Here is a 10,944-nt window from a genome sequence, read left to right as displayed (position 1 = left end):
GGTTCTTCTCAACCAAACAAGTCATTTTCCTTCCCAATATGCGTTATTTGGATTAAAATGTTTGTTAGAAAGTGCGCCATCGATATGGCCCTGCTGATGGGTGTATGGATGGATGTGGACGCGCATGCGCCACTGTGTGTCGCCAGTGTTCTCGTATCACGAGGGGACCAGAGAGTCCCAGTCGTCTTTGTACAGTGGTAGCGAAAACAAATAAAGTTTTCATTTAAACAAAGTGTTTGTGGTCATTTCTTCAATCATCCCAGATTACTCCAAAAGGTTATGTGCTAGAGTGCACGCTTATGCTGGGCACGAATGAGCGGAAAATTAGACGACAGTAAATTTAGAAGCAGGACCGGCAACGATTTTAAGACGGTATGTACGGCTGAAATCTATTACCATGCCGGCATGTAAATAAAATAAAATAAAAACTAGTACTAGTAATTAAGATGCATACTTCCGGAAGTAGATAGAATAATGAATGGATAAGAAAGTAGTTAAACAAAATGGGGAAGTAAGGACACACACCATATTCAAATATGACTTAGAGGCAAGGCAGAATCGGCCTTGAAAAATGCTTGTCGAACATTGTGTCCCTCACCATCACAACAATAATAAGGCGATCGAGGTAACCTCGCTCAATGAAATTTCATTCAGCACTTAAGGGCATGTGACACAGCTAAATACCTAAATTACCGACCTCACTTTTTCAGTTCACTAAATGTTTTTTTGAACCTAAGAACTTTTTTTGTAAATAAAATATTGAGCTGAAACTTTGGAAAATGTATTAGAGTACAATAAAGTACGTTTAGGTACTGCATTTTGTTAGGAACTTCATTGAAAATTATTTCATCTTTTTTCTGAACCTCGACATTTTTTGAACGTTTGAACTTTTTTTACAAACTTACCGGCTGATGCCGATGGAATTGATAGTTAAAATATTTTATTTTTACATCTTTTATCATTAAGATTTGTACTTAAACGTAGTTTTCTTTCGACTCTTGCATTTTTCAAAGTTTGAGACCGATATTTTATGTATAAAAAAAGTTCGAACGATCAAAAAATTTCGAGGTTCAGAAAAAAAATAAAATAATTTTCAGTAAAGTTCCTACCAAAATGCAGTACCTAAACGTACTTTATTGTACTCTAATACATTTTCCAAAGTTTCAGCTTGATATTTTATTTACAAAAAAAGTTCTTAAGTTCCAAAAAACATTCAGTGAACTGATAAAGTGAGGTCGGTAATATAGGTATTTACCTGTGCCACATGCCCTTAAGTGATAAGGGCAATTATAAATAATAAACATACAGGTAGAGAAATCAGGACCAAAGTTCAATTTAGAAAGTTTGACACAATAAAATAATATTAAACAAAATTGAAATCTTATGAAACTTTTGGAAATCTACATAAACATAGGAATAATTAAGAAATGACAATAAGGTTGTACATAGTTCTATAATAATTTTGGATTATTTCAGACATTTTTTTTACATATTTAAATGATTTGGAATAGTTCACATAAACTTCTAGATAACTTCATACGAGACCAATTTTTTTTTTGTAAATTTAGATTAATTATAAACAATTTTAGAATGTGATAGAATACTTATAGAATTATGAGAATTCTAGACAACTTTAGATAGTGTCAGAGTTTTAGACAAGGTTAAAATTCTATGAAGGATCAAATTAATCATTGACAAATTTAGAATGTACTAGAATATTTAAGTAAGTTAAATAATTTTAGACAATTTTAGAAGAGAACAGAATTTCACAGAAAAATTTAGAGGACGTTAGAATTTTACAACATTTTGATAATAATGAGAATTTTACAGAAAAATTAGACTGATTCTAACAAATTTAGATTAATTCTTACATATATACATATAGAGAAATTCAGTGAATTTAGAGAATATTTACCAATTTTTAGATCAGTACTTGGTATAGTGTGCATGTGTTGCCACTCGCTCTCGATGTATTCCCATTTGCTGTGCATGGGATATGATGCAGACGAGATGTACAAAGGAAGTCTGCATAATAGGGACAGAACGCAGATTTAATTGAAAGCAAATAGGCAAATTCTAAGTCGTTTTCGGTTCGATACGCGCGCGCGGCCCCTCAATCTCCATGTATTTCCATTTGCTGTGCGTGGGGTCTGACGGAGATGAGGTGCGTGTGCTGTTGCCGGGACGAGTAGTAAGTGGCAATAGAAAGCAGAAACGCAAAGATTTTCTTAACCACAAATTTAAGAATAAAAATGAATAAAATCTCTACAAATTTAAATATAATTGTTTAGATAGAAGAAAATGGAACCGATCAAAAACTCGTTGGACGATGGGTTAAAATTAACAGACACTCAAATCCAAGAAATAGAAGCAGTAAACATGGAAGTAGATGAAAATAATGATGTAGAAGAAAAACAAGAAACATCACAGGACAAGGGAAAATCATTAGAGGAAGGACATAAAACTTCAGAAGCAAAAAGAGACGAGAAAGAAGAGACGATTCATACAATGACAAACCTAAAATAAAGGATCAGATAAGTAACATAAATCATTTAGAATAAAAAATTAAAATTTAGACCATAGAAAATAGACTAATAAGAATTATTAACTTACAGCTAAATCAAAAAGAGAAAAGCCTAAAATTAGGAATATACAACTTCTACCCACGGACATGTTGCCCAGTAAGAGATCACAATGGGCATTGACCAATTCACTAGAAAAGGCCACGGCAAAGCTAAGGGAAGTGTTAGAAGGAGCAAGCAAAATGCTCAATACCCTAAGGGCAACTGCAGAAGCATTCGCCGATGCAGAAAAGCAGAGGGCTAGATGTTTAGAGGTAAATCATTTAGATGAACATATTGATAAACAAAATAACTGTACTCCCTTCCAAACAAACAAATTAGACTTACATGGAAAATCAAAAACCTTGACACAAAATAGTTTAGATAATATAAATAATCTAGAAGTAAGAAATGAAATTACGGAAAATTTTAAAGTATTAAAAAGATCCCTAGAAATCGATAAACAACTAAAACACATATTAAACGGGATTATAAACTAACCACAAAGTCAAACTTAAATTTGTGGATGGATCACTTACAATCTGAATTGATGATTAACAATCTTTTCGATGTAATAGACCCAAATATAATTTGCTCACAAGACTTGGATGAGGAAACTGTAATAAGAAGGAAAGGTATGGTCAGAGATATTAATATAAATCAATTAGATGAAGACTATCATAAAAGAATAATAAACATAAAAGAACCTAGAACAATTCGACAAAAATTAAAAGAATTTAAAAGAGTATAAACAAATGTTACACATTCATCGGTTAGGACACGGTTATACCAATTAAAATTGAACCCAAAAGAAAAAATTTTCGATTTTTGTACAAAATTTAATTCAATCATTACAATCTATGAAAATTATGAGGAAGCCTTGCCCTTAACCGAATAAGAGAAAAGGTCAGCTTTTTATCAGGCAATTAACAAATTTAGAGGAGGGGTGCAAAAATTCAGCGATAATTTTAGAGAGGGTTTTAGAGGACCTAGAGGAAAATCTAGAGGAGGATATAGAGGGAATTTAGAAGATAGAGGACAAACTTGTAAAAAGAGGGAGGGAGTAAACAAAACTAAAACAGAGAAAAACAACGCAAAAACTTCAAAGAACAATATAACAGGTAATTTTGCAAGCAATAGTATACAAATAAATAATAGAGAAAAAGTAAAAAGCGTAAAAGAAAACAATCAGATCACACTCATAGCTGATTCGGGAGCAAGCGATCACTTTATAAATAAGGGCATAATCTTAAGCAATTTTCAAAGATGTTCCGCTAAAGTAATAAAAAGCGCAAACAAAAATAAGTTAGCAGACATTAAAATAGACGGAAAAGGTGACCTTTTTTTGCATTCAAGCGCGTCAGGAAAAAAACCGATTAAATTAACCAACGTTATTGCAGCTAGCGACATAGCAGAAAATTTAATATCACTTAGACGTTTTGTAGATGCCGTTTTAAGTATATATTTAGACAATAAAAAGTTAAAAATTTTTGATAAAGGGTCAGTATAGATAATGTTAGATGGCAACTATGAAAAACCGAACTGGATAGTTAGATTAATAGTTGAAAAAGTATCAGATGAATCGCAAAATTTAGAATACGAAAATTACAACTGTAGAGCCAGATTAGTAAACCAGCAAAATAATGAACAACCCCAACAATCGATGACACATGACAAGGTAAACGAACCATCAATTCCTGAAGAAGTAAAACAAAACCCAACGTCAATAGAACATGTGTCTGCGATTGGGAGGGAGCAAAGAGGTTGTTATGAAGAAGGAAGAGGAAACTCAGATGTAAGTCCGATAAAAACAAAGGAACAATCAGATTTTCAGGAATCAAACTAAAAAAAAAGATTTTAGAGTTAGAAAAATGTGATGAAATAGAATCAATTGAAAATATGTGCGAAACTGATGCATTAGAAAATAAAAATAGCCACAAGACTATTACAAAGAATACACACAGATATCATGGGAGCAATAAAACTCACATCACACCCAGGGCAAAAACGATGCATAATCGTTTTTATAGACGATTACTCTAGATTAGCTAGAGCATACTTTATAAAAACTAAAGACGAAGAAGGCACATATTTAGAGAGATTTTTACGTTCCGCAAGAAACTTGCTAGGAAAAGACGAAAAAATATGCTACATCAGATCCGATCAGGGAAAAGAGTTTATAGGTGGAAAAGTTTTAGGGATAATGGAAAAGGAAGGTATAGAGGCAGAATTCTCACCACCATATACACCGGAATTAAACGGTACAGCAGAAAGATTTAAGAGGAAATTGCAAGAAAAAATTAGAGCTTTAATGTTTGATTCAGGCTTGCCTAAAAGTATGTGGGAATTAGCAACTGATGGAGCGATACACATTTGCTGCAATCCTACACCCCATTAATCAATAGATTTTGAAACTCCGATTCAGAAGTTTGCTCCGGGAACAAATTGTCATTTAGAAAAAATTAAAAGATTTGGTTGCATAGCTTTTGCTAGAGTTCCAAAAACAGAAACAAAATTTTCTCAAAAAGCAATCATATCCGTCTTAGTAGTGTACACTCTAACAGGTTATATTCTGTGGCATACTAGCACAGGAGAACTTTTAGAAACTAGACATGTAAGATTTAATGAAAAGATAATGTACAAAGATAGTTTTAGAAAGAACAAATCGAATAATGAATTAGAGGAAGAAATAGATGAACGAAATTGGATGGCAGATTTTAAAAGTGCAACACATATAGAATCGAAAAAGGAAGAAATAGAGATCAAAAGAAAGATAGGTAGACCGTGTAAAAGAAAATTAACATTAGATGAAGAAAGAAAACTAGAAATGAAAAAACGAATATTACCAATAAGAAAAGTAAATTCAGAAAAAGAAGGTGTTTATGCTCAAAAATTACAAGTCATAAATAAATCGAAAGTAAATGATACAAGTTTCGATTATTCCACTAAAAGGAAACTAGAAGAAGATAAAGTTCAGTTTAGAGATCATATAGAGGAAAATTCATTGAAGAATACATTAGAAGAGGAAGATCTAAAGCATGGTTTAATTGAAAAAATAAACAAAGATCCGATTAACTATAATGAAGCAATTAGAAACAAAAACAGAGTGTAGAATGGGAAGAAGCAATTAGAGAAGAATTTAGATCAATGAACGAAAACAAAGTATGGAAAATAGTAGAAAAAACCAAACCCATGAAAGCTGCAAATAAGTTAAATATTATAGATACGAAATGAATATTCAAAAAGAAAATAGGAGAAGAGGACCAAATAATTTTCAAAGCTAGGAATATGAGTTAAAGGAAACCTATGCTTCAGTATCATAAGTCCGCTGGTTATTGTACACAAAAAGATGGTAGTCATAGACTCAAAAACTTCGATGATGATTTAGACAATATTATAAAAAATTTGAAATTCAGAGAGAAATCTGGCAGAAAGATGCATATGGCTGAAACTCATGGGGATTACGTTAAGACATGCAGATAAGTAGAACAAGAATATTAGATGAAACTATTTGAAAACCTAAAGTAAATTCAACGAAAACGTAAGATGTAGATTTAAGAAAAGTTGTACGAATCCAAAGTTTAATGTTTAGTTTAAGATTCATTACATGTAAACTACGAAAAATTAGTTAAGTTAAAAATTTACTTTGCTAATAATTAAAATAAGTCAATGGAGGGAGGAAGTGTTAGAAAGTGCTCCATCGAAACAGCCCTGCTGATGGGTGTATGGATGGATGTGGACGCGTACGCGTCACTGTGTGTCGCCGGTGTTCGCGTATCACGACGGGACCAGAGAGTACCAAACGTCTTTGTACAGTGGTAGCGAAAACAAATAAAGTTTTCATTTAAACAAAGTGTGTGCGGTCATTTCTTCAATCATCCCAGATTACTCCAAAAATGTTCATTTTAATGTGTTTTTTGGAATTTTGCAAATGCTCTAACTATGGTAAATTTTGCTTTTATCAAAAAAAGTTATTGGGATAAATTTTGTTGTTTTTTTGAATACTATAAGCATTCGTAGAGAAAAATGTTGAATTTTGAAAAAAGGGGTCTTAAGAATATTCAAAATGTACTCACTTTTAGAATATTTATCCAAAATGGCTGTCTAATGAACTCGACTTTCATTTGAAGATAGTAAAATAATTTACCAAAGGAAAATCCAATCAGTCAATTCTTTTGAATTGTATCGTGCTTACAAAAAAACCATCCACGGACGGACAGACAGACACATGGGTAAAAACCTGTTTTTCGGATTCAGGGGGGCTCAGAACGTGGACATTTGACAAAAAAAGGGAGGGGGGTCGAATTCTACACAAATGTTATACCTTCTCTTGACGAGAATGTATGAATTAATTAATTTCTCATGAAGAATGTTTCAGTAATTCTGTTTTTGTTCGAATCGTGAAAAATAGCATTAGCAGCATTTAAAAAAAGTAAATTTTTTGAAAACCCACACATGAGACCAATAAGAAAATTAAAAACTTTAGTTGTGATGAGAATGTGTCCACGCAGCGGATGATTCTTTTATAGTTAATATCGTTTTTCACAATCAAAACACAAAATAAGTATGCCATCAAAAAGTGATTCAAATCAAATTTGTAGATATTCTGGGGCATTAAAAAAGAAAGGATAAATTGTTTGTCTGATTGAATACTATAAATATCCGTACAGACAATACTTAAATTTAAAAAAAGTGGTCTCAAAAATTTTCAATATGCGCTCACTTTTTGAAATTCCACCCAAAATGGTTGGCTAACGAACTTGACCTTTATTTTAGGACACTAAAATAGTATACCAAAGGCCAATCCTATCTGTCAATTCTTTAGAAAGTTATCGTGCTGACAAACTAAAAATCTACACACACAGCCACACACACAGGCAAGAAGACACATTCCTCAAAGCCTGTTTTTTGGACTCATGTGGTCTCAAACCGGGGACATTTGACAAAAACAGGGGGGGGGGGGGGGGTCAAATTTTACACAAATCTAATGCCTTCGCTTAATGAGAATGTAAAAAGAAGAATTAGTCATCCAGAAGGTTAATAATCTACCGCCTAAGACGAATTTTCAACCAAAAAGAATTATTTGTTTGAAATTGTTACATTTTCAACGAAATAATAGTCCCACCATAATTCTTTCCATTCATTCGATTCCTTTCATCTAGGCATTTTTTCATAAATTTCATTCATTCTTATATACTATACGTATATACTGTACGGATGGCAAAAGAATATACTTATTTTTTATTTTATTTATATTCTTCTAATGAATGTTCTAATAAAATATGCTCCTTCTTTTGTTTCTCATAAACTACAAATTTCGAATTTCGCGCTCGTTTCACTTACTTCTAGGGATGACCATGGAGGGCGCTAAATGTTAAAACCCTTTTTCAATTTGCCTCAAGCCATCTCGTATCCAGTATGTTGTTACGTCCGCACTTTGTTAAAAATGTCCGACACAAGCGCGAAAATTCAAACTTAATCAATCGAATTAAACAAAAATATCCTTTCTCGTTCGAGATCGCTGCTGCATTACGGCCATTGAAACTACCTCCTGAAATTTTGAATGGTAGCGAAATAAAACACTAAACACAAAACGATTTAAATATAAGAAAAAATTAAATTATTTATTACATTTTGTTGGATTATTAATTTTACACTGATGTACGCACTCACAATTATTTTACCGAACGCTCATTAAATTGCGAACGCGTCCAAACCGGGAGATTCTAATTTTTAAAAAATGTCTTCAACTTTTCAAGACGAGTGAAGTGTACACAACGAAAATCGACGATAGACTGTCTTTTTGCGCCTCCTTGGCGGCTGCGCTACCGCGTGACATCGCTGGGTTAGGTCGATTTGAAGGCGGTGATCCCGCTTATTCAATTGCAGTTATAAATCTACTCCCCAAAGAGATTTTCTTTATTCTAACGCAAAGGGCCCACGCGGCACGAGTCACGCTCTATGAGTCGCTGGAGTGGCAAGTTCGTTCGGTGACAAGTTTCCCGAGGTATTTGAGAAACTCGAAACGTGAGCCCGTTTTTTATACACAGCCGGAAGGGTCGAAACTGCATAGTCAAGGCCCCTGGGTGGGTTAATCCGAAACACGTGTGGCGGTACTTTAAGTGGTTATCGTAAATTTAAACAGAGATTTTTGGAATAGCAATAAAAATCAAAGACCGAACATTGAAAGAACCAGGGATCAGTTTTAAGTTAAAGGATAGATTTCCTGTCATTTTGATTGCATGGGAAAGTTGAAAGGTATTAAAATTGAGGGTGGTCTGTTTGGAATTTCTCAAGTTTACAACTTGCAGATGTTCGTTTATACGCTGGGCGTGACTTGCCCGGATATCGTAATTTGTACGGTTCTGTTTGGTCAATTTTAACTTTATTTATGGACTTTTCAAAGCGTGAGAAAGGGACTTAGTGAATTTCTTAAGAGTTTCTATTTACCTTCTGCGTTTCTAAATATTAACTCATAATTTTGTTAATATCTCGTGAAATGCGTGTGTTTCATATTCCTATCAAATTCAAATTAATCGCGTTGGTTGGTATGGGTGTTATTTCATATACCTATGAGCGCTGTAAGACAATCAAACGTGAGTCGTAACACGTTACACCAGTGTCTCCAGAACGTGGGATTTTTCGGCTCCCACCACTCTCCCATCTGGGAGCGACACATTCAAACGTAGCGTGTTGGTGAGTCGGCTCTACTACATGTTGCGTAGGCCAGCCTCCTGTAGAGCCGAAAATGCACGAGCACGAGCGCGAGCCTCCCCGACACATTTTTAAAAAAAAATTTTTTTTTGGTTTCAAAAATGTGCTTTTAAATTTGCGTAAGTTTAAGAGATATTCAGGAATTTCGACACGAATAGAAATTAATAAAAATTTGTAAAGATTTTTTAACGAATTTGTAAGGTTTCACGAAATTGAAAAAAACGCTTTTAGGTTTCTACGAATAATTAATATAATTTTTTATTTTGAAAAATTGATTTAAAAAAAATTCCAATACTTTTTAAACTATGTCTAAAATGAGCAATAAAGAATCTGAAGATTTTAAGGCAATGTTTTTCATTTTGCCGAATTTCAAATAAAAATCAGCAAAAATTTAAATAGTTTTTAATGATGAGAAAGCTGAGAAGGTTCGACAAGATTAGAAACAGAACTTTTTCAAGATTGGTAGGAAAATTTTTTATTACTTTTTATTTAAAAAACTTACTTTATGAGAATATTCAAAAAGTTTTTGAAACATGTAAAAAGATTTCCTAAAATTTAAAAGAAGAGTGTAGAAGATTTTAAAGCAAAATGTTTCAATTTGGTCAGATTATAATAAATAGATAAAAATGGAGTAAATGCAAGAAATATTAGGAAGAATCGAAGAGATTCAAATCGAATTTTGAACTTAAATTCTGTTAGAAACTTAGATTTTTAAAGAATTCAAACATAAACTTTAGAAACTTTAAAGGAATTCCGAAAGATTTCAAGGAGGTAAAACTATATTTCTTAAAATTCCTGGGAAAATTTTAAAAGATTATGTGTCAATTTTTCACATCTTGAATTGAGGAACATAATTCTTATCAGGCTTTCTTGTGCAATTTTGTTACACAATTTTTTTAATTATATGTTGGTTTAAAAATCTACTTTCAAATTTGAGTAAGTTTAAGAGATATTCAGAAATTTTGAAAGGATTCAAATATAATTAAAACATGTACACATTTTTCAAAAATGTTGTGAGTTTTCACGAAAATGGAAAAAATATTTTAAGTTTCTTAGAAATAATTAAAATAATTTTTTATTTTGAAAAATGTGCTTTAGAAGAAAATTAAAAAAGATTTTTAAACACATCAAACAATTTCTCAAAGTTTCGAAAAAGAGTGTCAAAGGTTTTAAAATGAACATTTTTTAATTCGATAACATTACAATTTTTTTTAAATGTAAATAATCGAATAAATTCAATAAATATTGAGTAGAATTGATGAGATTAAAAAAGAATTTAAACTTCAGAGGAGTTTTAGAAACGTAGGATAAAATGATTTAAAAAACTAAAAAACCTAAAAATTCTTGTAGAAGAAGAAAGATGCGCCTGGAAATTGGGTACAATTATCAGTCTTTAAAATTAAAATTCGAATGATTTTTTTAAAAATTACTTTCAGCAAATTTCTTCTCAAGCAGAATCACTACTTTTAATCGCAAGAGGTTCAATTATTTATAATCAGAAGAAGTAATTACATAAATTTTGAAAATTCAAAAAAGATAAATTTCAATAAGTTGAATGAGATTTAAAAAAATTTTACTTTAATTACGCATACAATTTGTTGAAATATCTCTAAAAATTTGGAAACATTAAAAATTTTAGTATTTAAATACACTTAACATTAAAGACTTT

The 10,944-nt window shown here is 32.0% G+C and overlaps 1 long non-coding RNA gene across 1 annotated transcript; it reads left to right on the top strand.

The window, feature by feature from the left end:
• The first annotated feature begins 213 nt into the window (after window positions 1-213).
• LOC117173334 lies at window positions 214-2,531 on the top strand. Its single transcript, XR_004467159.1, has 3 exons — window positions 214-372; window positions 1,926-2,191; window positions 2,292-2,531. It is a non-coding gene; the product is annotated as an uncharacterized LOC117173334 (long non-coding RNA).
• The last annotated feature ends 8,413 nt before the right edge of the window (window positions 2,532-10,944 follow it).

Source organism: Belonocnema kinseyi, chromosome 5 (genome assembly GCF_010883055.1).
Source record: "Belonocnema kinseyi isolate 2016_QV_RU_SX_M_011 chromosome 5, B_treatae_v1, whole genome shotgun sequence".
Classification (NCBI taxonomy): Eukaryota; Metazoa; Arthropoda; class Insecta; order Hymenoptera; family Cynipidae; genus Belonocnema; species Belonocnema kinseyi.
The sequence above is the reverse complement of the archived record's forward strand: the minus strand, read 5'-3'. Positions and strand labels throughout refer to the sequence as shown.